A 21,984-nucleotide genomic window follows, 5' to 3' on the forward strand; every position below is an offset into this window, starting at 1 on the left:
AGGTGGTACAATGTGTGGTTTAGATGTGTCCCTCGGTCGTGTGGGTGAGATTGGTGTGCTTACATTAGAGAGATCATCAATCTCATCTTCCAATATGGGTTCTATATCCTTTAGGTGTTCTTGAGCTCCTTTCACCCACTCCTTGACCTTTTCTATGGCTTCGAGTTAGCGCTTTAGGTTGGGGTACTCGCTACCTTAGCACTCCCTTTCTCATCAGCAATCTTTGGAGCGAATGTTTCTGCCTCTACGTTCGTGACTTTCTTCCCAACAGGTAGTGTCATTGCGCTCTTAGTTTTAAGTATGACCTTTGTATCGGCTTTCTTCTTCCTTTGCCTACAGCTCTTCTTTCCTATTATTGAGGCTGCATCGAGGTTACTGGGCCCTGGGGCAGTGATATGTCGACTTGCTTTGTCTCTGCTCGGGTCATAACATGCAATGGGATGGGTGTAGCCTATTCGTCGAGTGTCTCAACTCTAAACATCCCCAATAGTACTGAAGGTACGATTGTCGAACTAGAGGGTGGTATCCCTCTAGGGCAATTGGCAACCAAGAGGTGAGTGATTCCACACTTTGTACATTTGAGGTCAGCTTTATCTCAATTGGCTTGCTCCCTCTTGGGGTAGCACAAAGAGATGTGCCGTGGATGATCGCAAGTCCTTGACATGAAATTAGATCTTGGGCCCCCCTAAGTTGCTGCCTCTTCCTCTTCCTAATGCCATCATTGGCACCGGTTGATAGTCCATGAGAATTGGATTGCCCTCTTCGCCGAAAAATATGTAAGGGTTTACATAAGGCTCCTTATCATTTTGCTCCTCCATGTAGCGGATTGGAACGTCGCTCTGGTGGATGTGTTACAAAAGGTCTAGGTGGTCTAGGTATGCCTGTGTGGTTGATCTCCATCCTAGGAATGACTAGTTTCACATCGTTCACTGCTTGCTAGAAGAGCCAATGGGGTTTCTCTCTCAAAGAAATTTAGAGACCTATTCCCTAGGTAAGGCTGGTTGTAAGACTGTGAGTACGGGAGTCTCCTCTCTGTAGTATGCAGTGCATGGCATTGTGGCCAACGAACCTACTACAATTGGCACAAGGTCGGGACTTAGGGCCCTAAAACCCAGCTGAAAGGTGGTTTTCGCCACAATACATGCATTGGACATGTGCGCATGTTGGTCTTCTCATCGTCTCTTGTAGTCTGACTAGCTCCATTTTCATATCTGCAAGCTCTTATTGGCTTGGGTCAGTGCCCTTCCCTTTGTCTTGGTTGCTTGGGCTTGATTGTTTGCTAGATGTTGCTGCCCTTTCTAAGGTTCTAGAGTTGGCTTCATCTCAATTCAAGCTCTTGGAGCTTCTCTCCTTGAGCTGTTCATCCACTCGTATGGCCCCTTCAAAGACCCTAGCTAGTGCATCTTTCTACAAGCTTGAGTTGCATGCCAAGGCCTTGTAGAGTTTCTCACTGTGTATTTCGTTGATAAACACGGTAGACACAACTCTCTCAGTGGGTCGTTCGTTAGTTGGGATTTTCTTATAGAGACTCTGCACGTGAGTAATGTAGTCCTTGATGTCCTCTATGTCCCTCTACTTGACATTCATCAATCGCACTATAAGATTATTCGAGTACCCAACCTTTGAGAATCTCTTAATGAAGAGACTCTTGAGGTTATTGAAATCGTTGCACTCTACAATGTCTCTAAGAAACTATACGGGGGTCGTTGCTCTAGTATTTGTTTAGCTGTTTTGCAACTACACGGATTTTTGATTGGCTCTTAGAGCCCTGGGTAACTCCTAATCCTTCAAGCAATGACGTTGCTAGTGCTGCTACACTTTGTTATGTTGACGTGTTGTCTATTAGTCACTTTGTGACAAGCTCGCTCAGCGTTAAATCTGCCTCTAGCGCTCTTTCCCTCTCTGCGTTTGATCTTATTCAATTTCTATTTGCTAGGGCTAGACTTCTCACATTTCTATGTGTCCTACCGCAATTTCCTAGTCTATTGCTGATGGTTGCATGCCGCTATGCCTTGCAAAGCTTTTTGAGCTAGCTTTCTTTCATCCTCGAGGTCTGCTATGATGTCTTCTGGCGATCTGCCATGGTGGTCTAGCCTGGTTTCCACATCATATTTATTCACCATCTGTTGGATTTTGACTTAGAAATCCCCCAGGTTGAGCTCTTCATTTTTGCAATTTGTACTAATTTTTGCCATATCTACGGTCTCTTGCTCCACCAAGTTGTCGACGAGGTTGATTAAGTCAGACAGTGTTGCGCTCCCAATGCTATTGATCCTTCTATGAGTCTAGCTTTCCTTGTTGCGTCTCTCACTTGGTCCTACCAATTGGGGTTCTTGATCACCCATCTAAGTTTGAGGGTCATCCCCTATTAGTGGGTTCATTATCTTTATTAAGTCTGAGTGTGTTTCTTCTTATTTACATGCAATCCTCAATTTGCATTCACTTAGTGTGTGTGTGGTACTTTGTTTTGTGCATTGTGTAAAATCAGGCTTTCAGTTTTTTCGAGTGCACTTCAAGTGTTGAAAACAATGTGGGTGCAAATATGAGATAATAAATGCTCTCTCTCTCTCTCTCTCTCTCTCTCTCTCTCTCTCTCTCTCTCTCTCTCTCTCTCTCTCTCTCTCTCTCTCTCTCTCTCTCTCTCTCTCTCTCTCTCTCTCTCTCTCTCTCTCTCTCTCTCTCTCTCTCTCTCTCTCTCTCTCTCTCTCTCTCTCACTGATGAAGGTGAAAATGAGATTCCCCTTGCTCTCTAGGGTCTTAAACCCTTGTTCTGCTTAGCCTTGACCTCTCTGATCACTCCCCTTGTGGCATTAACACATTTAAGCGCTCTTTTCCCCCAATTTTTCCTTGTTCGTGCCCTATTTGAGTCTGTTTTACAGTAGCAATCTTAAAGCGTTTTTCTTTGATCTCTCAATCCTATCCTACTCTAAATGCAACAAAAATAAAAATCCAAATACTGAAATGATTTATCCTACTTGCCTACTCATTAAAAACCAAAAATACTTACTTGTTTTGAAGATTAAAAACCCCAAATCTCCTACCTATATCAAGCACTGGTTTGATGATGAAACCCTACTTCGATGCTCGATTTGAGATGTGCAAGTGCTCAAGATTGAATCCGTTGGTCCCGACAATAGAACCAAAATGATGTGGGAGCTCTAGCTCATCCGCCAAGACCCATGGACCGCTTATTGCTTCAAGCCTTTCAAGGAAGCACAAATGGCTATCTCTCACCTACTCGATGCGCATTCGATCCTGCGAGGGTGTAGTGAGCTTACCTTGATGCCTGAATGAGTAGCTTCCTCTCTCAAGTAAGCTGGTAGCTCCACGATTCGAGATGCAAGATCAAGCAACCTCAAGCCTCATCCTTTGAGCTCCATCCTCCATAGCTGTGCATGAGACAAGAGAAAAGAGAAAAGAAGAGAAGATGAAGAGAGCTTCTCCACCATAGTCTCTCACCCTCACACACTCACACTCCCTCTCTCAAGCACACACTAGAAAGCAAGAAGGAGAGAAGAAGAGAGGAAGAAGAGACCACTTTAGCCACACACCAAAGAATGAGCTTCTCATTCACTTTTTGAGTTTATATATAAGCCCTAAATACCTTGGGCACCCATCCCCTTTTTACATGACCGGGCATCTTGCCAAGGTCCTCATTACCTATTCCCTTCTAGTTGCCTTATCCCTTTACCTATGCCCATCTAGATTTTACAATTTGTACTGGAGGAAGCCTGGCGCTCTTTTACAAAATTTTAGTGGCACCCACCTACGCCTTTGTCTTTGACTTGGCCTTTAAGGTCGCCCTTGTGCTTTTCGACGTGGCCTTTGAGGTCGCCCTTGCACTTTTGGCCTTTCTTCTCTAATTCCTTTGCTTGGCTGTCTTTTTTTGCATTATTCCATATTTTTAAAATTTCTTTTTCCCGTCTTGCATCAAGGTTAACAATGTCCCATAAGTAAAGAGAAGGGAGTGTGTCCTAGTTGAAAAGCTATAAAATGATATACTTTGCTCATATTTCAATCAATCAATAGAAGAAGATCTTGGAGCATTGTCTTGTAAGTCCTTGTCTCATTAGTTTGTTCTATTTATTTTCTTTCTTTAATTGGTTCAAATGTCTCCATTTGATTTTTTTGTAGCTCTAGATCATCCATGAATTTTATGAAAGTTGGATCCAAAGTCTATCAAATGCATCATTCTTGGATATGGTGATATAGGCAAGATGGGCTATGGCCTTTGGGATCCACATGCTCAAAAGGTTATTTGCAACCATGATGCTATATTCCATGAGGACAAGATGCATATGAGACTAGAGCAGGTGATTGAGGCATGTAGGGTGATCTTTCAGGAGGAGCCTCGTGTTACAATATAGTTAGCCATCGTGAGATAACTTTCTTCAACCGTTGATGATATAGTGGCCCAAGATCCATTTGTTGTGTAAGATCATGACACTGGATAGGGAGGACAAGCCATACAGTCACCACAACCAGCCTAAGATGCTCCACTAGAGCTTCACATCCTCCTGATTATTATGAACCTTTTATGGATTATGTCATGGTGACAAACTCTATTGAGACACTTACCTATAATGAGGTTATATACAAAGGTGATTTTCATTCTTGGGAGAGGGACATGTAGTCTAAGTTTGATTTGCCACAAAAAAATCATACATGGGACTTAGTATCCTTGCATGATGAAAAGTATGCATTGCCATGTAAGTATGTATACAAGTTGAAGAGTACTCTTGGTCTCGACTAAGCTAGAATATAAGGCCAGATTGGTTACTAAGGATTTTAACTAGGAAAAGGGAGTTGACTTTGATGAGATATTTAGCTTAAGGGCTTTGTGGAAAAAGGCAAGGAATACTAGGGTGCAAATTGAAGAAGAGTTTTTATAGAGTTAAGCATGCACCTAGAGAATGGTACCATAAGTTTGATGCTTCCATGCATTCATAGGGATATTCTTGTAGTAATATGGATATGTGTCTATACATCAAGAAGTCTTGTGATGGTAGCCTTATTGTCTTGGGGCTTTATGTTGATGATATTCTTATAGTTATGTGGATTTGTGTCTATTCTATACACAAAGGAGGCCCATGATGGTAGCCTTATTGTCTTGGTGCTTTATATTGATGATATGCTTACTATTGAAAGTACTCATGTGGAGTTGGATGCGTTAAAGACTCAGCTCAAGAAGAGCTTTGAGATGAAGGATATGGGGCATGCCTCACACATACTTGATATACACATTATGTTTAATTACGTGGTTATATATGCAGGATAGCAAGCTTATTCACTACTTATTACTTTATCATGTGGATTTTTAGTCAAGTAGATTATCCCCACTCAGATGATGAAGGATTGAGATGGCCAAGTTCCCATATGCATCCGCAATGGACAGTTTGATGTATGCCATGATAGCCACTCGACTTGACATAGCATTTGTAGTGGGAATTGTGGTATGTTGTATTGCTACACCTGGCAAGCAACATTGGGACATTGTGAAGGATATCATGAGATACCTTAAAGACATTTCATATATGTGCATCTACTATGGTAGCCAAGATACAAGAGTCATGGGTTACACTAACTTAGACTATCCAAAACATGGAGATAGTATGAAGTCCATCTCTAGCTATGTCTTTACTTTTGCTAGAGGTGCTATTTCTTAGATGTCCAAGGTATAAAATTCCATGGGCTTGTCACTGAGCCTGAGTACATTGCAATCATTGAAGCTTGCAAAAGGAGACCCCATGGTTAGGCCATTAAGTTGTAGATCTTGGTATGACTATGACTCCTGCATTGCCTTCAAATTCGATGAGTGCCATTTAGTTGGCTTGTAACTTGGTCTTCCATGTGAAGACAAAGCATATGGAGGTGCTCTATCACTTCATCAAAGAGGTGGTAGAGGACAAGTCCATTGAGCTTGTCAAGATCCCTACAGATACAAATCTTGTAGGTTTACTCAGTAAAAGTCTCCTAATGGACTGTTACGCCTTCCTTAGGAAGATGATGGGTATAAGATGAGATGATGTCCATTCCTCCTTTTGTTGTACTTCTATGTACACTTTATACTTTGTCACTTTTTTTCAGTTTTCTCCATACTCAAGTACATTGACCTTTAAGTGGGAGGTTGTTGGGGGGTTAAAGGTTACATGTATCTAGCCATCTACAATTACTTGTACATTATTGTACCCACACACTTGTATACTATAGGTGGTGAGCACCCAACATTGTTCCTTTATTCTTTATTCTTTCAATGGCAATAGAATAAGGAAAAGCACATCACAGATTGTGACTGTTGGAGTTCTCACACTCTTGTCTCTCTCTTCTTTGCTTGAACCTCGATAGCTCTTGCTTTTGCTCATGCTTCCACTTCTGCTCCACCTTTCAACATGTAGTGCCAAATGAGGTTGTTTTTAAACCTACATAGGTTTCTCATGATAACATAGATAAGCCTATTTCTAATGTAGATATGAATGGTGTACTTCTTGATGAGAGACTAGAGATTGAGTAGTCTTGGACTATGCCAAAATGATTGGTGCAAACATTGCGTGATAATAAGTTGGATACATCATTGGCTAGTTGTACTCATTTAGGCTCTCATAATGCATTCAAAAAATTGGATGGCTACTATGCAATCTGAGTACAATGCTCTTATCAAATATGGTATTGTTCTTATGTGATTTACCACTTGGTAAGAAGGCCTTTGGTACCAAACAAATTTACAAGTTCAAGTGCAAGCCAAATAGTAGTGCTGATCATTACAAAGCTAGACTTGTGATAAATCATTATGCTTAGTGATTTGATGAGACATTTAATCCCAATAGTCATATGACAACTATTCATAGCATTTACACACTAGCAACTCATAAATGTTGGAATGTACATCAGGTAACCATTAAAACTACATTTTTAAGTAGTGATTTACATTTGAATGTATATATTTTCTAACCTCATGGTTTTGTGAAGAAGGGGCGAATAAGCAAAGTGTGTAGATTGAAAAAGGCTTTGTATGGTCTGAAATAAGCACTTTGATCTTGGTATGAGAAGATACATGCATACTTGACTGCACACAATTTTTAGAATAGTTCCATTGAGAGAACATTATATGTCAAACATGAGGGTGATGATGTGCTTCTGATCATTGTGGTTTATGTTGATGACATGCTTCTCACATTGGTCCTAATGAGACACATATGGCTAAATTTAAGGTTGAGTTGGATTTAGCATTTGGCATATTGAATTTGGGCCTACTGCATCATTATTTGGCCATTTAGTTTAAGCAGTGTGATAGAGGTATTGCTTTGTATCAAACAAAGTATGTTGAGATACTATTGTAAAGTTTTGGTCTTGAAGACTACAATTGCGTCCATTGCTACTCCTGTGGAGACAAGTTTCAAATTGAGCCTTCATGTTGTCAATAATAATTTTGATAACTTTCTCTATCGATAGTTGTTGGAAGCTTGATTTATATATGGATTACAAGGCATGATATTTAGTTTGAAGTCTCACAAATAAGCAAGTGTGTGCATAGCCTAGGCGGTAGGCAATAAAGCTAATCTTTTGCTACTTGAGTAGTACTTGGCACCTTGGGATATTTTATCCCAATAGAGATAATTACCAATAGATTTACATGCTTTTTTAAATTTAGATTGAGCTAGTTTTGATGATACTCATGTATCCACAAGTGGTTTTTGCTTCATGGTTGGCAGTTCATGCATATCATGGTTGAGCAAAAGGAGCCATTGTGGCCAATTCTAGTTGTTGGTGTTGACATGGCAACTTTCACAACTATGATTGAGTATGATTGTGCCCCTTAGTTGATTTGGAGCCATTTTCTACCACCATCTACACTAACAGTTAGAGCATGTTGGTAGCTGCATAGAATCTAGTGTTCCATGTACATACAAAGCACATTGAGATGCACTTTCATTATGTCAAGAAGAGAGAAGAGATTAGCTTGGTCTATGTGCCAACATAGACCTTGCATATCTTTTCACCAAGGCTTTGCCTTGTGAGAAGCTTGAATCTTTCTCAAAGCTTTGGGCTCACTCCACTTTGTGGATTGATCAAGTCCATTAGGCAGGGCACTTTCTTATACATGTCTAGCACTCATTCACCACATCACTCCATGGGGGAATTTGTTACTATATTTTGGTAGTGATGTGTGTGAACATACTTATGGACGTTGGTACACAGAAGAGGTTAGCTTGGCCTATGTGCCAACATAGGACAACCTTGCAAATCTTTTCATAAAGGCTTGCCTTGTGAGAAGCTTGAATCTTTCTCAAGGCTTTGGGCTTACCCACTTTGTGGATTGAACTAGTCCATTAGGCATGGCACTTTCCTATACATGTGCCATCTCTCATTCACTGCATCACTCCGTGTGGGGGAATTTGTTATTATATTTTGGAAGTGATGTGTGTGAATATACTTAAGACCATCGGGGCACTTTTTCTCTCTTTAAGAGGTTTTTTCTCTCAAACTTGTATATATGTCTACTCACTTTTTAGACATTATTAGTCTTGTAAATCTTCTCTATTGATACCTCTCAATACACTTTCAATTGTGCTCTCTTAAGAATTTTCTTCTCCAAGCAATGTACTTGCATTCTTACAACCCTAAATCCAACACTACTTTGTGCCATGGATGATTACAGAATAGGATAGATTAGGATCCATTATCTTCATAATCATCTTCTTCTCAAAAGTCAAAAGAGTCATAAAAAGTCTAATTCACACATTGTCCTAAAATATGTAGAATGCACAAAAAGTTTCATTCACCCCTCAGGTTCAACCAAGTGTGTAGAATGCATAAATTGTCTTATTTATTTGTAGGGATTGCTCTGCTTATGTAATACCTTGCTTGCAAAGCATAAAAGGAAGTATACGGAAGGTGGAATGCATTGCATATTTGTATTTATACTTCTTGTAACTTGATAGGGGAAGGAAATGTCTTCTTTGCATTAGTATATGTAGAATAGTTTTTGTATTCTTGCTTGCCCATCTGCATGCATTGTGTTTGTGATTGTCTGCAAGTAGGAGATTTTTCTTGACTGTAATTATTTCTCTATAAGACCACCACAAAATCCGATTTTGAGACCATATATATAATCACTTCATGCTTTAGAGGTTGGAAATGCAATGTATTGGATAGTCTAATCACAAGATATCACAATTAAAGGTGTTAAATGGATAAATTTTACTAATCACAATGATTGCTATTTTTGGAGCCACAAAACTCATCATTTTTTTCTTCCTAGTTTGAAATCATAGTGGTAAGCATCTAGAGAATATGATCTATATCTATTAGGAGCATTGCATGATTGTTTGAGTATAAAGGGAGAGGTCCATCACATCATCAAAATCACAACTTGTTATCAATACCATTGCATGATTAGGAGCTCAAAGATTCCTGGTTTCATGACTTTGAATTCTTAGACAATGTGTGTCATATCTTAAGAACAAAGTCCAATCATTGCACCTCACTTCAAGCTCTAGGCACTATCTAATCCGCACTAGGAATATTTCTAATGATCACCATGATTACATCTAGCCATCAAAAAAATGCTTTAGTAGGAGTCCAAAACATTATATTTGTTGTTTACTTTTTGGATTTGTATGGATGTCCTGAGGGTAATGTTAGTTACTATTTGAAATCGTGATCACTAGGAGCTTGTTTAGTATCATCATGACTTACTTTCCACATCACTATGAGTAGAAGCCATGACCACAAAAATTTCATGATTAGAGACTTAAAAGCACCACCTTCACTTGAATTTGAAGTTCTTGGATATTATGTGCTTCAACTAGGAGGATAAGGCCTAACGTAACTTTCCACATCACTATGAGTAGAAGCCATGACCACAAAAATTTCATGATTAGAGACTTAAAAGCACCACCTTCACTTGAATTTGAAGTTCTTGGATATTATGTGCTTCAACTAGGAGGATAAGGCCTAACGTAACTTGAAATTAAGAATACTAGGAGTAAGGTATCTATCATTTGTAATTGACTTCCACATCTCCATGATTACAAGCCATGAGGACCACAATTGGAATTGTGGAGGGTCAAGATTATATTATTTCATGAATTTAAGGGAATTAACCTACTATACATTGTCAAACAACTACACTTTTGAGTGAGAATATTATGATTTTCCCATAACTTTCGAGTGCTTATCAACAAATGACTATACTTTTGAGTGAGAATACTTTCATTTGACCGACTCTCCCATTGCCATAATTACTAGCCATGACCACCATGACTACTTCTATAAGCAATAAAGACATCATGCTTTCATGCTTTTAAGTGTGGAAATTAACAATATGGTATCTCATGCATTGAGGCTAGCCACAAGAAACACCATGTGTGAAAAGTAGAATTAGTTTGAGTGGATTTGTCATCACCATGGCTAAGTCCAACACCACCATGAATACTTGCTAATAACCATAATTACATGATTTTCACATAATCTTGTTCTTTTTTATTAGCTATTAATGTTAATTAAAGTGCAATAGAGTTTATGGGATAGCATTGCTACATCTACGGTAATGCTTGTCACATCTAGCTCATTTGGGAAGCCTACTTGCCACCATCACAACTATAATGCCTAAACCACCATGACTGTCCATCTCATCTCCATGACTAGCATTTTGATCCCCATTGTTATGACTTAACAATAGAGCATGATCTTTAATTTGTTATCACCATAGCTAGAGTGCCAAGGACAAAAAGTAAGTGATATGGACCAAGAAACATCAACCCAAGTACTTCCAGTCTTCAAGATCACCACGATAGTAATAAATAGACACCACCATGATTTCTTTTGAAGTTGTATGCCAAAAGCCATCCACCTTTTATTTTAGACTTAGGGTATAACTTCATCATGTCATAAGAGAAGGTGCATGCTTATCTTGACCAAAAAACAATAGTATCTAGGGTGCCACATCACCATGATTGTCAACTGAGAGTAGCAACATGATTTCATGCACAAAACTTCATCAAGACTACTTTTTAAAGCACCACCATGACTAGTAATGTGCAAGACCCAGTCTATGTGTTCAATCTTGTAAATGAATCTTGCCCTTAGAAGCTTATCAATGTCTTCCTGGAAAAATTAGTCAATTTTTACAAAAAGCAAGGGATTTTACATTGCAATCTAATTCTCTTGCATACACTGACTTGTTTTCTTACATAAATATCTAAAAATTTTGGATTTTGGAGCTTGAACCTTCAATGTGACTATAATGGAGGAAGGATATTGGGTCTATCTTACAGTCTAGAGCCATAAGAGCCTCCATCAATATCATTTGTAAATAAAGTCTTCACAACTTCTCTCATCTCTTTTGGGTATGCTTGAGAACTTACTTTAAAATTCAATCAATTGATTTTGGAAGAGAAATGGATTGGATTGATTTTTTTTGTTGCATGTGATGTTGATGTAGTGATTTTCTCGTGTCTTGTCTCACACTGATGTATCCACACCAACACGATTGCACACCATGGACGTGTTTTCCTACTTCAACCATAATGACTAGCCCCAACCACCATGACTTGAACCTCTACTATTAATTTTTTTGTTGTCTGAGATGCTGAGGTAGTGATTTGTCTCACAATGATGTACCCACACCAGCATGATTGCACACCATGGGTGTGTTTCCTTGCTTTAACCACAATGACTAGCCCTAACCACCATGATTAGAACCTCTACTAGATCTCTAGATAGAAACTATCAATGAGATTGAGGAACTCATTTTATAAATGAAGTAGTGGAACATCTACTCTCTATATTCCTCATCACTCACAAAGAGTTAGTACCTTACTATCCACAAGCAAACAACTAAGCCAAATCAACAAACAAAATTGTGGTCAACATACTTACTAAGATAGTATCAAGGTCATGATCAAATTAGGATAACAGGCTTGTGGTAGCATTATGGGCATATCTTACCACTTAATAAGATAGCCACATGTCAAACATATTTCAGGTCAACCTATTGCACTAATGCCATCACGTGGATCAAGTTTTTGATTCCTAGTCTATACATTGTAGTACAAGATTGAAAAGATAACAAAACCTAGACCAAGTGCCTCACAAAATTAGAATGGCTCATGGAAGCACAACTCTTAGCTACCCATGTGCTCATTGTAGAAAAAGCCCATAGTAAGGGTTGATTTGACAAGCATTTGAAAGAAAACTCATTTGAACAGGGAGATTTAATTCTTCCTTACTTATTTAAGGGACACAAACAAATATTGAAGTTTAAGGATTGGGACCATACTACATTTACTCCGTCAGCCAAACAAAAAATGTGGAGCGTGAAATTCTTGATGGGGGGGGGGGGGGGGGGGGGATCAACCACCTTAATGGAAGTTGCATTAAGAAATATTATCCCTTGGACATCCTTGACACAAAATCCCACAATACCTACCATCAGTGGAGGTGACTGGAATAATACATATCCCCACAATAACATTTTCAAGTTTAAGCAATCACAGTAACCTTCGTGACAAAGAAGAGATGGCTATGTTAGTATCCTATTTGCACCTTAAGATTAATGTTTCAAAATAAGTTCTATAGTGTGAATCTAAGCATACTTTCCTCAAGGTCTAGTACAATCACCATCTTGACATTGCTTGTAATGGCAATCAATTGATGTGACCAATGCAAAATGGTGATAAGCTATAAAGACCCTATAGCACAACCAAACAGACTACAACGAAATTCTATTGTGTGATTCTCGTCAGTTGCAATTTCCATATCCCTCTAAACTTAGGAAACATTCTTTATTGGATAAAGTCCTTCTAGAAAAAGAACTTCATGTGGCAATCAAATTCTAAGGCCCAAATTTGTTAGCAAACATAGTGACTTATATTTGCAAGCTTCCATGCCGACCATTTGATCTAAATGGGCTTTTTGAGCTCTAGTGTAATCTAAAAAAATTTAACTGGTGACTCTATGTTTTTTTTAAAAAAAACCGCACACATGAAATCTAGCCAAACTTACAACTAGGAAATTATCTAATAAATTGTACTAATTTTCACAAAAATGGAGTTGTGTCGAGTTTGTAATATCAACGTGATTTTGTCTAAGTACACTGCTTTTATTCTCATAATTCTCATAATTCTCATGACTTTACATTGTTGAGAATGCATAGATGGTAGCTCTATCCATGAGAATGACTAACCTTGAATTCCCTACACATTAATTAATGAACCTAAAAACAAAAATTGTCTTTACCATGGATCAATGCAACAAGAATAACTCACAACCCACCACATGGGACCTAGGGGCTCTCAAAATTTGGCTAGCCAAAAACTCTGAGGAGCTAGTTAATAAAATGACATGTATAGGGACCTTATTAAATGATGCGAACACTACAACTTTATACTAGAGTGTAGAGTGAACCAACTCACTTAATCACATCATGAGCTTCATGTGTAACTATGAACCTAGTTCTAAAGCAAGTGTGTTAGACTATTAGGCAAGTGGAGAGCAAATAGTTGAAAAATATACACTTAGACCATAGTTGGTAGACCTCACCTTAGGAATACAAAACAAGGAAGTGAAAGATAAAGGACCCTTGATAATTCCTATGGTTCTACAAAAATGGAAAAACTCACATGACCTTATGCAACATAGACTCATATTTAGTGCCATTGTGGAGGAAGATTTGCACATAACCACCCAAATCTTCCACCATATGTTCACTTATAGAAAACCTAACTCTTCCATAACAAGGGTCCCTAAACACCTCATAGAAGATATACTTACTAAAGAGGTCATACTAGATATTTGAACAACCTTTGGATAGAAGGAGTTCATGAAACTATTTTTAAGGGGAAGAAAGTACTCACTCGAGCTCCTGATGTGAGCTCCCTTGAGTCAAGAGGGATGATTATTTTTTGAGTGTACTTACCATACTGAAAACATAAGAGATTCAAGGAGGATCATAAACAAAATAGGATATAGGTTTGAGAAAGCAAAGAAAACCACACATCCTATTGCATGATAGTTGCCTCTTAAATATGCATATGGATACATCACATACATTTCATTTAGTCTAGTTTGACTTGCTAGCTCAGCCATTATCCATACAACTAATCATCATCATCTCTCCACACTCAAAGATACCATTCAGTTGTGTTGCATACAAGGAAGGCACCACTCAGATGCACTACCATATACAAATGTTTCAACATGCCCCATTGGTGTCTTATTCGGTTACTATAAGGTGGTCATGTGGATGAGTATATTAGTAACATTGATTATCAAGTATCCCCCGATCACTAGGTACATCTTATGGCTATTACTAGTGGGTGGTCATGCTCTTTGTCTTCAAGTCTTCTTTTTCTTGTCTTCAAAAAATGTACAATTCTACATTTTTGTCTTGGTTGTTTTCCTCCATGAAGTTTGATTGTCTTTTGAATCTGGATGCATCTTCATGATGTCCAATCATCTTACAATGATTGCATTTGGATAAGTATTTCAGTCTACATTTTGTGTTGATGTGTCCTTTCCTTCCATACTGGTGGCATTCCTTGGAATCCTTTTTTGTGAATAATACAATACCCTTGCTTGTAGACAAGTTAACTTTCCCTTTAAGTTCCTTCTCTTTTCACAAGAATTCAAGATATGCACTCTTTAAGGTTATCTAATTCATGGATAAGAAGTGAATCTTTCAAGGATGTATATTCCTTACGTAGGCTGACAAGCAGCATTGCGATTGCATCCTTTTAAGGAATTTTAACTTGGATACCTTCAAGTTGGTTGAGTAAGCTTCTTCATTTTAATACATATTTTACAAGTGAATCCTTGTATTCATTATACAATCTATAGTAATCCATTTTTAAGTAGAGTCTCATGATTTGTTACTTTTACACTAAAATGTTTATTCAACTCCTCCCGTACTTTCTTTGTTGTTCCTTTGATATTAATGTGATGGATAAGACTTGGAGCAAGATCTAAACCAATTAAAGCAAGTGTTTATTCATCCATTTCTATCCACTCTTCAATCAATTGTGATAGTGCATTATCTCAAATTACCATCCATAGTTTTTTGTTTATGAGTAGAAATTGCATTTGAGTTGCATAAGTGTGATACTTCTCCCCACCCTCAAATTTTTCAATGCCAAATGACATGTTGGAAGTTGAAGCCATGATTTTTGCAGAGAGGTCTTACCAAGCCTATAACAATACTTGGTAGTGTCTACTCCAATTACAAAATAGAATTTTCTAAAGGCTAGATGAGCATGAACAAGAGTCAATTTTGAGATGCAAAGATTTCATATAATCATAGTGTAAATGCAACTTTCAGGATTCAAACTCATTCGAGACAGCTAACATGAACAAGTTTAAAGATATACTGGATTGTGGAGGAAAGTGTGGATAAGGCTTTAGTTGAACTAGTTTAGGGAGAGGAGAGAGTGTGAAAAGAGAGAAGAGAGTGTGAGTAACACTTGTGGTAATTAAACGAAAAAAAAACAACTCTGATGCGAGTAAACGGCAAGGTGTTTAGAAATCGCTATATTTAAACTTAAGGTTTTTAAATTTTAGCTTAAGATAGATAAAAAAGAAGAGAGAATTCATGGAGCAAAGTTGTCGTACTGAAAATGAATTGAAATCAACCGAATATCATATGTGTTGAGATGGAGCTTACTTGCTTTAGTTTGTCCTCTGTTTTTGGTGATTGAGATTAGAGCTATGAGCTCTCTTCAAAGCACATACCATCTTCTTTCTTTTCTCCTCTATCTCTCTTCAATTAGAAGTAGCCCCCTTGCTTGACTTCACAAGTTTCCCTCAAGGTTCTTATGGAAGCAAGCCTTGTGCTTTGACTAAAGCAGCCCCCTTAAGCATAGGGTTTAAGTAGCCCCCTTTCTTGGCAATAATGCGTGACAAACACAAAAGATATTGACCTTCAACTAGCCCTCTAATAGTTGCATCTTCAATGGTAGCACACCTTGCTTGAGTAAGACCTCTTCCATACCTCCAATGCACTTAATACTCCCAAAATTTGAGTAGCAGCCATGGATGCTTCCATAACCTCACAACCTTTAGGAAAGTGGCTTTGATACCAAGTAAAAGGATAAGAGATTCAAGGATTATCATAGAAAAAATAGGACATAGGTTTGATAAAGTAAAGAAAACCACACTTACTATTGCATAATAGTTTCCTCTTAAATAGACATATGGATACATCAAGCACATTGCATCCAGTCTAGTTTAAGCTGATGTCTCACAAATTTATCCATCCAATTGATCATCCTCATCTCTCACAACTCTAAGGTATAATTCATATTGTGTTGCATGCAAGGAAGCCACCGCTCATATTCTGTTGTATACAAGGAAGGCACCACTCATATGCATAACCATATACAAATGTTTCAACAACTAAGGCAATCAACGTAGAATTAGGACTCTCCATTGATGCAACACCTACCCTAGGAATTGTCACACCACTCGGAAAGGTCTTTACTTCATGAGACACAACAGAAAAGCAATCACACTCAAGAGGTTCTAGGGAATGAGAGAGGGAGAAAAAAAAGGAGCAAAGAGAATAGGCTAGGAAAAGAAAAAGGGTGCAAGAGGAATAGGAAAGAAGAAGTCAAACTTCTAGCAAATAACAAAGCATCCAAAGGGAGAAGAAGAGTAGTGAAGAGAGAAAGGAGAGTTTATCTACCTCAAACTCTGATGGAGGAGACACCCTTGAATTAGTAGCAACTTGTGCTGCTAAAAGTTGGAGTAAAAAGGAAGCAAAAAATATGAAAGCCAAGATGAAAGAGCATATTGAGAATATCCAAAGGACCCTATTGCAGTCATTGAAAAAAAAGATAGAAAATGACCCACACACTTATTCAAAAAATTCAAGCAATTGTGATAGAGAATGAGGAGGGTAGCTCGAGTAAAGACAAAGAAAAAACTATTGAGAGTTTGCAAAACCTTGATTAAAAAAATTCTCTACTGGCTAGTAGTATATATACAAAGATTACAAAAAGAAAATCACTAGTTTGGAGAAGGCAAAATCCACATAAGAAGCCATGACCACTTCACAAAAGGTAAACAGGAGCACCAAGTCAAATTAGGTGATATTCAAGAGACCTATATGAGGTTTATAGTTCAAACCAACCATCAATTTTCCGAATCTCCATGCATAGTTGAAAGAAAGTCATTTTTCTCAAAAGCAAAAGTTAGAGAACTAGGAGAGCTACAAAAGAAAAATGAAGAAGCACATGCTTAGGTGGTAGACCTAACAGTTAGTTAGAGCAAGAGAAAGCTAAAAAGTATTTATGTGAAAGAGAAATCTAGGAGATTTAGCAAGCTTGAGAACATCATAATGTGGCTTGCCTTAGGTTACAATAGAACCTTGATGCAACTTTGTTCGGAACCATCACGTAAACTGAAAACAAAGTGAGAGAAACCTTCGAAGAGACATTAACCAAGTTGACCACCATTCAATTGCAACTTCCCAACACAAATCAAGTCAACTTAAGGTATACAAGTATGTGATCTCACAACAACAAGAGCTTATAGGTAGGCCATACAAGCACTTCCACCTCCAACACTGAGGATCTACCAAAGTTGAGGGAATAGTTGATCCTAACCAACTCAACTCTAAAAATCCTGAATTTTGACCAAGCACATAATCTCTCAACTCCAACCCCAACAAGATAATCCCTCATATGAAATCTAAAGGGCATTGGCTATAGTGAGTAGGAGTTCGAAGCTATGGAATTAGGAGAATCGGAGCCCTCTAAATCAAAACAATTCTTCTTAATAAAGCCATAAAAAATTATGACTCCCATGACAAACTTTATGGAGCCCTAAGAAATTTGATGAGCTAAGGGAGAGTGTAAATGATGTGCATCAAGGACTACACCAGTGGTGGAGTTTGCAAAAAAGATATAGGAGTGCCGCTTGATATTATCGAGTGCACTACAAGCTCTTGCTTAGAAGGTAACTAACTATCCTCTTGACTACAGAGGATATGAAGTGCAATAGGAAGATTTAGATAAAGTAATAAAGACATATAGGAGCCAAAAGGAGAGCATGCTATAGAATTGGACTTCAAAGTTTCAAGGGAAAGGAAGTTTCAAAAGGCTATGTCTGCAAGTATGGTATACAAACATTGATTTGAGCAACTAAGAGCATAGCTAAGAAGTGGAAGAAGAGTACGATGAAAATGTCCCTTGGGAAAGCCTATTGACTTCTAAAAGGCAAGGCCCGAAGTGAACATTTGGAGTTACATCACGAAAAGTTCAGAAGCTTCAACCAAACTGGTGCTATGTTATTTTAGAGTTTAATGACATCACAAGGTTGGCATTTTGTTATAGAGTAGACATACTCCATTGCTCTTATTCTAGGTGGCACAAATAATATGATTATGATTTGCAATGCCATGGCTGATACAACTTCCCAAAGATCCTCAAGTCAACGCCCCTTAATGAGAAAGGTTATACCTGTTCCAATAGCAATACCTTTGACCCTCATTCTACATGTTCCTCAAAAACTTCACCAATTGCCCTAACCTTGCCTTCATCACCACATGTAAAGATCCCTAGCCCCCACTATTCTTTGACATCAATATAAGTCTGGATAAAGTGCTATCATTTGACTACACCTACACACCGTACTCTTCCCATGGTACTGTATTGTGCTGCTAGAAGACATGGTGGATAGACAGTTTTCTTTTTGTGCCCACCTCTGCTTCCTAGAGTCCTTCATCAAGCTGTAAGAAGTAGTAAAAGTGTACGTGGTTAGTAAGGGATGTCTCAATCATACCCTTTGCAACCACTCTTGAGGAGTAAAACTACTTTAAAAAAGGAGAGAAAGAAGAAAGAAAGGAAATAAAAGACAACAAAAGATCCAATTTAGAAAGCCACACTACACAATCACTACACCTAGCCCTAGCCCCATAGCACAACTTTTGGACGCATCAAGTGTGCTGGACACCTTGGGCTCGATTCAGATAACATATTACCTTGAAGCTTGCACTATATAATGAAACTATATAGACACTAACTAGGCCCTCAAGTATGAGACAATGCCCCAAGCCTTTGACCCATCTTCGAGTTACACTTGCACAAGCAATGTGTAGTAAGATAGGCATGCCCCCAGGGTGAGCACTTTGATTGCAATGACAAATCCTCTATAACAATCTATACGTAAAGAAGGCTCCATACATATGGATTTGTTGTACATCACATCCTTGAGCAAAATCACCAAAGTTGCAATGACAATATCACCACCCCCCTCAAGGGCAACTACCACTTCCTTAAAAGGACCACCTCACATGATCGTCCCTTAGTACAATGTTCTACACTACTATATGCAATGGAATGGGTACACCTCTTGGAGGGGGACAAAGTTAACCCTCTCAATGAATCAAGCACAAGAAGAACGGAAATATCCACAAATGATTAAGAAATTCTTCCAATGCAAATGATACCTCTAGGAGGGGGACAATGTTAACCCTCTCAATGAATCAAGCACAAGAAGGACGGAAATATCCACTTAAGGAATAAACTCTTCCAATGCAAATGCTATAACATATTGTTTTCTTTTTTAACATGTTTTTCGATGAGAGGAATTGAGAGCGAAGCTCGCTCTCGTATAAATTTTAGTTACATTTGTTGAAGTTAAATGACTCTTACCTAATTTTTAAAATGCATGCAATGTAATGCCGATAAAGAGGCCATAGGTGGGGTCTGGATGCCCAAAAAGGGAGGAAAGCGTAGAGACATTGTATAGAAAGGATGAAAGGTAATGGAAGAAGCCATTCACATGTGTATGCAACCTTGGGGTCTTCTTTCTTTTGCTTATATTTTCTTGCAATTGAGAGAGTAAAGTTAAGGGGGAGAGTGAGTATCTGGGTGAGAGACCTAGTGTTGAGAGGCTTGTGCATTCTTCCTCTTCTTCTCCATCCCATCCTCTTGGTGAGTTGTGAGTGCAAGCAAGTGTGTGTAAAGTTGAGAGAGTGAGGGACATGGTATACAAAGCTTTCTCTTTCTATCTTCTTCTCTTCAAGCTTATCCTTGGCAACTCCTCTCATGCACAGGCAAGAATGAAAGTAAGGAAGTGAGTAAGTGAGCGCTTATGTGGATCATGGATCACGACTCACCAACGTGAACTACAATAACATGGTAGGTATTGTTAAGTTTGCTCATTACATTTGTATATGGCTAGGTGAAAGACAATAGTGATAATGTGTGTCAAATCCCTTGATACAATAAGGTTGTGTGCAATGGTCCCAACATTGGGCTTGTGAGTGCAACACCTCTGTTTTTCCTATTTTGGAGCATCCTTTCAAATCCTCTTATGTGTGCCACTATGACAAGTCGATCAATTCTAAGTTGGATTGCAAAGTACATTTCCAAGGTTTGTTCAATATAACTTTACAAGGCAATATTAATGGGCATTGAGATACCATAAACTCCAAGATTCCTTACATGAGTACACTAATGTATGATAAAAATACCAATAAAGATTTGTGTATGTAAAACTATTGATAATACTAGCTATCTCATTTATACAAGGCGAGATAATTGAGACACATTGACCATAAAGTATAATGTTACTGATCATTGTTGGGACCTCCCATATAATTCTTATTGAGAAGAAAATATAATGTATATATCAATGTGGAGGTATGCTTGATAATCAAAGATATATATATGAAGGGCATAATCATATAACTATCAATTTTTTTATTGGGGTTAGTTTAATAAATACTAGATAGTATGATTGTTTGTAAAGTGAATGAGATAAAAAGCTACTTGGATGCACAATATTGTTTTTCTTCTGAAGCATGTTGGCAAATATATGGACATTGTTCATAGAGTGAGAAGCTATATACACAATGCTTGCAAATACACTTGCCAAGTGAGAATTATATGCACTAGCCAAGAGAGACTTATATGGTGTTTCAAGATATAGATAATATATCAAATATTAAGTAAAATACAAACCTTTACCATGTACTAGATGTGAAACACATAGTCAAAGATGTGGACTAAGAGAAAACATACAAACACATGTGGTCATATAAACTTTATGGCACCTTTGTATGGTTATAATTACTATTTGCAAATGCATTTGACAATGTCTTGAGGATGTACTTCTTTTTAGAATGTGCTTATTGTTGACAATGTGATGTATGATTTTTTTCCTATCTTCCCTTCTCTCTTCTTGTTCTTGATTTGCTTCTATTCTGCACTCTCATTTGTACTACTTATATTATTTTAGATGTTGGATAATCCCAAACCTAGATCACAAACTTGATTTGAAATTGCCTCCACCCCACTCTCTCTTCTTCCATCACTCCTTCTCTCTCTCTCTCTCTCTCTCTCTCTCTCTCTCTCTCTCTCTCTCTCTCTCTCTCTCTCTCTCTCTCTCTCTCTCTCTCTCTCTCTCTCTCTCTCTCTCCCTCCCTCTCTCTCTCTCTCTCTCTCTCTCTCTCTCTCCACAATGGACACATTGCACATGAGGTTGCACACAAGCCTTCTAATCATTTCTTGGACCCGGGCTAGCTCTAGCTTTACGTCTGCCAATTCTTGGCTCGGTCAATGCTCTTCCCTTTCTCTTGATTACTCTGACTAGATCTCTCGCTAGTGGCGGTAGCTCTCTCTGAGGCTCTAAAGGTTGCACTTTCTCGACTTGTGGCTCTTGAGCTCCTCTCCTTGAGCAAGTCTCTCAAACTAGTGGTCAACTAAATTTTCTATTATTTGTTGCAATCTTGGTCTCTTGTAATCCTAACTCAACATTTTAGCTTTGACAAAGATTTTTGTATCAGTGAGGATAGAGAACATTACACAAAGAGAACATGGGTATAGGTTTCATCATCTTCTATAATAAGAAATATCTACCAAGGCTTCGTTATATCTCCAAGATCTTGTATATCAGCATGAATGAACCTTGCTTGACTTCTCTTAGTTATCAAACCCATAGAACATAATAATCTCATTTTCCAAGATGAATATGCCCACGTGA

The sequence above is a fragment of the Lygodium microphyllum genome, chromosome 18, assembly GCF_053477565.2.
Source record: "Lygodium microphyllum isolate KBCC chromosome 18, Lygodium_microphyllum_v1.1.10, whole genome shotgun sequence".
Lineage (NCBI taxonomy): Eukaryota > Viridiplantae > Streptophyta > Polypodiopsida > Schizaeales > Lygodiaceae > Lygodium > Lygodium microphyllum.